Genomic DNA, 7,102 nt, shown 5'->3' with positions numbered 1-7,102 from the left:
CCATCTCACCGTGGTTTTTACCTATTTGGGTTTTCCACATATAAACATTTGTGTCAAGTGGTGAATTCTTTTATGGTTGTGATCTTATTTATTGATGTGGTTAATTTCTGGTAAGGCATGCTATGTAGAAGCATTAAAAGATGAATATGTTGAGTTATGATTAAGCATTGTTGATGTTCACAAGATTGAAGTTGTTTACTATTAAAGTTGTCATAATAGTTAAACCAGTTGATGCCAAGCATTCTTATGAATATTGATCTTGACTGAGATATGTTTACATTGTTTGACTAAGTTTGAGTTTTGGAACTTTGCAATAGTTTTTCAATATACTAATTCACGCCCCCCTCTTAGTATTCAACCAGATACTTATTCTTTCATCATACCATCAAATTTAAGATAATGTAGCTTTATTTGTCATTATCTTAGTTTGCTTTAGGTTGAATTACAAGGAATGAACAAGGCTCGCTGATGTGTTAAAAGAGTTAGACCCTCATTAGTATACATTTTTCATAGGGAATTCATAAGACTTTCTTTCAATTCTTCTTCATGAGATGGATGCACTTTCCCACTCCTTTCTACATATTATTTAAGATTTAGAGTATAGGTTTCCATATGAAGTGTGGTGTTCACAATGTTCCAAAATTGTATCACAATGCGCCTAATATTCTCCTTATTAAATCTCAAAGTAGGATTGCTATTATGAATTCCTTTCTTTTTTTTCCAAGTGTGCTATCAAGTGTCTTATAAATCTCTCAAAGGCTTGAATACTTCATCTTAACATATCTTATGATTTGTGCAATAAGTGACATAAAGGAGAAATCCTATTTTTCAAGTGCAAAAAGGTTACAAAAATTATAAATTAAACTAAGGATTAAGACACAAATGAAAAAGAGTGAATTCTATTACAAATAAGGAACAAAATTTTGAGTTAAAACATTAATAAATTAATTTTTTAAATTAATTTTTTTTTCAATAATTTTTATTTCATTATATAAATATGCAATCATCATCAAGGATATTTTGTTTTACACTTATTCCTCATATTGTGCCAACCTCTAGCTATCAACCCCAATTGAAATTGACCACTATTAATTGGAGAGGCTCTTCCAACTCAAATATTCTCTTTAACAAAATGAAGTAGCTAGAATATGTAATATATGTAAGCTTGAAGAATTATTTACTTGAAATTATCTTTAACAATAAAAGTGAGATGTGATTGTTGTAAATGAACATCTTTACATCTCTAGCTTCTACCACCATTATCTCCACTCAACATATCTTCCTAATGATTTTAATGTGTTTTTGGATGCATGATCATAACATGGGGTCTACAAAACGTGCTTGTAACCAGCTTTCCCTATTAATCCAAACAACTTACATGCATGCATTGAATTAGTAACAAAGTGCAAAATATTAGAGGCCCCAATGTCTTCTTTAACATCTTTCACAATTTGAAATTGGAATTTTGCATCCTTCCTTTCCATTGAACAATCAATAGCTCTAATAAAATAGGACAATTAAACTTGTGAAAAATATATTGATGAATAGTCAATATTTGATATTGGTTCACTCATCAATGATGATAGAGCAGGTATCCATTATCCAAGTTTTCCTCATTTCTTCCATCACACACTATTTAGAATGTTCACTATTAAGAATGGTGTTGTGAAACTTTCATTATCAAGGGAGGAATGAGGAACCAACAACAATTTCATATTTGAATATTTGTTAAATGTAGAGAGAATGCCACACAAAATGGCATGTTATAGACATAAACACATATTCAAATAGAATAATCAACCACCTATTGTGATTGTGCATTAAATAAAATTAAAATAATAGTGCTAATTCCTTTGTCTTGATAGAATTAGAACCTTCTTCCCCTTGATTTCCAATATTTATGGTTTAGGAGGCAATGACACACTAGGTTGCATAGTCTCATTTGAAAATTTTAATTTCTTGTGCTACCTTAAATGTGCAACTTAGTTTCCTTATTCTTTTCTATTAGGGTGATTTTGTCACAACCTTTTACCCATATCCCACTGATGCAAAGCATCCACACACTTAACCACATTAGGGAGATTTCTTTCTCTCAACTTACCTAATCAATAGGTTCTTACTCCTCCATAACTCCATAACTCCCTTCACAAGGCTTCTAATATTATCACAAGACTATAATAGGCCAAACACATCCAATCTCCTCAAACTCTTATCTAAACACTCACACACATTCCTCCATACATATTCAACCATCTTGAACCCACATCCATGCTCTAAAGAATTCATATACCTTCAAACCCTTTTGTGATCACTCAAACTATATTGGTCCCAAGTAGGACCTCAACTCTTCCACCAATTCCAACTCACAATACTCAATAAGAACCCCAGACCAAGTACTACCAAATCTCCTTTCTACACCCCCCATCCACCCTAAGGGATTCAATAACATTTATTGTAGGTTTACTGTCTTTAGGACAGTCATGCCTACAAGGATTACTCTCTCCCTAAAAACACTCCAAATTCTCATTACAAGGGTGATAAACTCTTCTCATTCCTTCCTTATTCCCAAATCAACAACTACCCTCATCCAACTCTTGTTCAACAAAAAATATTGTCTCATTGATATATGTAGTAGTCCTAGTGTGTTTTAGGATAGTCATTAACTTAATTTTTCTTCCCACCTCTCAATGCCTCCAAACGCTCCTATTGACTCCTAAGGTCTCCTTAAACACTCATGAAACTCCAACCACAAAACCAACCAACATTCATTCATACAACACAAGTTCTTGTTTGTTGTCAAATTGTAATAGTCACAGAAAATTTTGGGACAGTCAGAAAACTTGGGTATTTGGTTCACTTTCCTTGGCTTGCAACCACTAAGAACTTGTTCTTATACTCTCCTCACACTTTACCATGTATTCAAACAACTTTCCAAACCCTCCTTACCATTCAACACCATAAAAAATCCAACATTGATCTATTGTTCACAGTCTGGAACACTATAATAGTCACCCTTCCAACCCCTTCACACGTGCCAAAATAATTCATGGATTCCTGCAAGCAAAGTAAAAACAAAATACATACAAGTTCCCTCCATTCCTCCAAGATTATGCCTTTGATCAACATGGAATGGAGGTGTGATACATTTTATATTCTCACTATTTACCCTAGTAGGGTTTTGATAGTGTTTTACAAAATTTGATAGATCTCTCACAAAACTTGATGAAAAGGAATGAAATAAAAACAAAAATACTAGGGATTCATCCCTCTACCATCCTCAATTTATTCCTAATGCAAATAAATAAGTTGTGAATAAGAAACACAATTGATATCAGACTATCACGTCTGAAAACACACAAGGAAGTGCATGAAATCTCAACTTTTATTGATATTATTCCTCAATACATGACAACCAACCCTACATGGCTCAAGAATAAGATCATATAAAGGATATTAAATCCCTCTCAAATAGTTACAACCACCTCTTTAACTTGTTTCACAAATTCACACCTAATTACCTTCAAAATGCAAAAATTTGCTTGACAACATTTTTTGTCAAGTTTGACAGTTTTTTGCTCACAATGAACATAGACCTAATCTATGACTTCCATGACTCCATAGTGATTCAAATAGGTCCAATTACATCAAAAATACCCTTATACATCATAAAATACTATACTAGGTTCCCATTTGCAAACAATTGTGATATCTTGACATTTTTTGTCAATATGACCTCATTATGACTCAAAACTCAACCTAATGACCTCAATGGTCCTTATTACATAAAAAATGGTCTTCTAGACCTTATACATGTCTTTCTTCTTACTAAAACCTAAAAGAAACAAACTTGGCCTCCTTGAGGCATAAAGATCTATTAGGTGTTCCTGCACCACCCACTTATGTAAAAAAGTAAGAATAAAATCATCCAGCTACTGGCTATTTAATGTTTCTTCCACATATGTGAAATTGAGTTTCAATTTGTTGTCATTTTTGGTAAAAATTTTGGTATACCCGATTTGTCTATTTTGCATTCTTTACAAATTTGAATTAGAACTAAAAAGAAAGTCTTCAAACTTGATCTAATATTTTGCAAGGGTTATTACATGTGAAATTGATTATTTGCTAATTGGTTTCCTTCTAGGACCTATTCACACCCAACTCTTAAGTTTACTTAGGTCTTGTGTAAAGTACACATATTATACTTTTCTCTTTGTGTCCCATATCATATGATTGTGACATTTCACATAATCCTATATTTTATTCTAGTCTCACTTTAGATTTAAAGGCAAGGCTTATCTTGTACATTTTATATCTTGAGCATCTTTCCCATATTGTATTCATGTTTATAGTCTTGATTTGGCATCCTTATTTGGTACGATAACATCTTTTTTTTTTACATTAGATATGCTCATGAAGCATATTTTATTGTTTATATCTTATGTGTAGAAGGTTATTTGGTATTGCAAATTTCTTGGTCTTGGTTGTTGTCTTCAATATGATTTAAAACTATGAAAATTATCCAATGGAGCCTTTTGCTATATGTAGAGGTATATGGAAGCTTGTAGTCATATATAGATTTTTTCTAAGGACTAGACATTTGAGCCAAATAATCCTCACTATGCTAGTCCCTTATATGGTGAATACATATTAGTAAATAATGATGATAAGGTATTTGAGGATATTTGAAAATCCACAACATTGATGGTATGATGAAAGAATAAGTATTCGGTCAACTACTGAGAGGGAGATACAAACTTCACCAATCTAAAAAATCAATCTCTCAAAGTAAACTTAGAACTATCAATGTAATACTACTATCAAGATAAAAACTCATAAGATAAACCTATTGTCTATTAAAACAAATTAACAGTAAACAACTTCAAACTCATTAACATCCAAATGCTTTTTCATATGTCAACAGAATTCATTTCTCAATGCTTCCAGTTATCATAACTTATCAAAGGAGATAAGTAGTTAAGTAAATCAACCATAAGAGCATAACCACAAAAACATTCACCACTTGACACAAATATTTTTGACGTGGAAACCCAAATGGGAAAAACCACAGTGAGATGAGACTCACAAGATAACTATCTGAACTCTTCTAAATTTCACCCTGTTAGGAGCCTAGCCTATTAAAGCTTTACAAAAGTCATGTTAAGAACTGATCCTATTAGGAATCACTCGGTTAAGGGATTGACTACAATGCCTTGTTAGAAGAAATACCCTAGAAGGAGTAACCTCGGTAGAGGATTTGAAAAATCCAAGCTAATGGATCACCTTGTTAGAGGATTTGAATAGTACCAAGCTTGCCAGAGCTTACCCAATTAGGGGATTTCAATTATGCTGTAATTGTTAGAAAACAAAAGGAGTTTGCTGATCTATCTGAATAGCACTACACTTGCTTGATTAGATCCATTTCATTCTCCTATCTGCCTTTACTCAAACTACAGATACATCATCCATTTTGGCAACCACATACTCAATTGAACTTTTCCAACTCTTTGCCAACACTTAAACTAAACAACTTCGTCGACCTTATAAACAAATCAATTAGGTAGGCAACACAACAAAAACCTAATTCTCATAGAGATTACAAACAAGTCGGTTCAAGTATGACCATTAGATTACATAGAAATCTCTGCACATCAATCAAGAAAACCTTGACCGCTCCTTGATTACCACTTCATCGAACTTAGTAACTCATCACGCGCTTTGCATTATATGCAATTTACTTGCTCATTCCCTAGACAAAAACCGTTACAACAACTTTGCCAAAATCACTTGAAATTGTCTTCACACAATAATCATACATGTCATAATCATTGCCGCTCATCATTAGATCATAAACCAATATAACCAATTCACCAAACAATTGGTTGGGGTTTATAAAAAACAACAGGTGGGATTTACTGGTTACCGGTTCAACTCTCCAATATATAGCAATACCGATTCACTTCACAAACTCTTCCTACCAGTTACAAAACAATATTACAGCAATATCAACAATATCATTATTGGTTAATTGACATCAATGACAACATAACATATCATTAATGCAATCTTCATGCAAATGCCAACAATCTCCCCCTTTGACATTAATGGCAATACAAATATCAATACCATTGATTGTTGTTGTGATTGTGAATAGGAATCCTGGATTACATTACCAAGTATTCACCATGGTCTCCATGTATTCAACTTGTCATTGGTTCTCCTCATAATCACATAATTCTTCTCCCCCTTTAACAACAATGCCAAATTGAAAGTAAAACATGTAATGTCAAATTTCATTGTGGAGCATCAATAACCTGCAACTTGATGCTCCCCCTATGGAATAAATCCACTTCTACACCAATCCTTCTATTAAATTTTGCAAGTAGCTCTGGGACTGATGTAATTTACATCATGGTTAACTGACCTCATGAAGGGGTACAACCCCTAGCTAACCTCTAAGATACTCAAAAGTAGTCTTAGGCAAAGGTTTAGTAAAGATATCTGCAAGCTGCTCCTTGGTAGAAACATGCTCCAAGATCACATCTTTACTCTATACTTTTTCCCTCAAGAAATGATACTTCAATTCAATATGTCTGGCTCGTGTGTGCAAAACAGGGTTCTTGGAAATATTTATGGCACTTGTATCATCACATAAAATCTTTGTGGTTTCTACAATCTTCATCGTAAAACCTTCCAAAATGTGCCTCATCCAGATAGCCTAAGTACAATTCATCTAAGTTGCAACATACTCAGCTTCAACAATATATTGTGAATTACAACTCTTCTTCTTAGTACTCCATGAAACAAGTCTTCCTCCAAGAAAAAATGCTCCACTAGTTGTTCTTTTCTAGTCATCAACATTTCCTGCCCAATTTGCATCTGTGTACACCTTCAAGTCAAAATTTCCTCCACATGGATACCATAATCCATAGTCAACAGTACCTTTCAAATATCTAAAAAATTATCTTGGTTGCTATCGGATGTGTTTCCTTAGGATTCTTCTGGAATCTAGCAACTATGCCAATTGCATGAGCTATGCTCGATCTACTGTGAATAACATAGTGCAATTTTCCAATCATTGACCTGTATTCCTTCTCATCAACAA

The sequence above is a fragment of the Cryptomeria japonica genome, chromosome 2, assembly GCF_030272615.1.
Source record: "Cryptomeria japonica chromosome 2, Sugi_1.0, whole genome shotgun sequence".
NCBI lineage: Eukaryota > Viridiplantae > Streptophyta > Pinopsida > Cupressales > Cupressaceae > Cryptomeria > Cryptomeria japonica.
Note: the sequence above shows the minus strand (reverse complement) of the source record.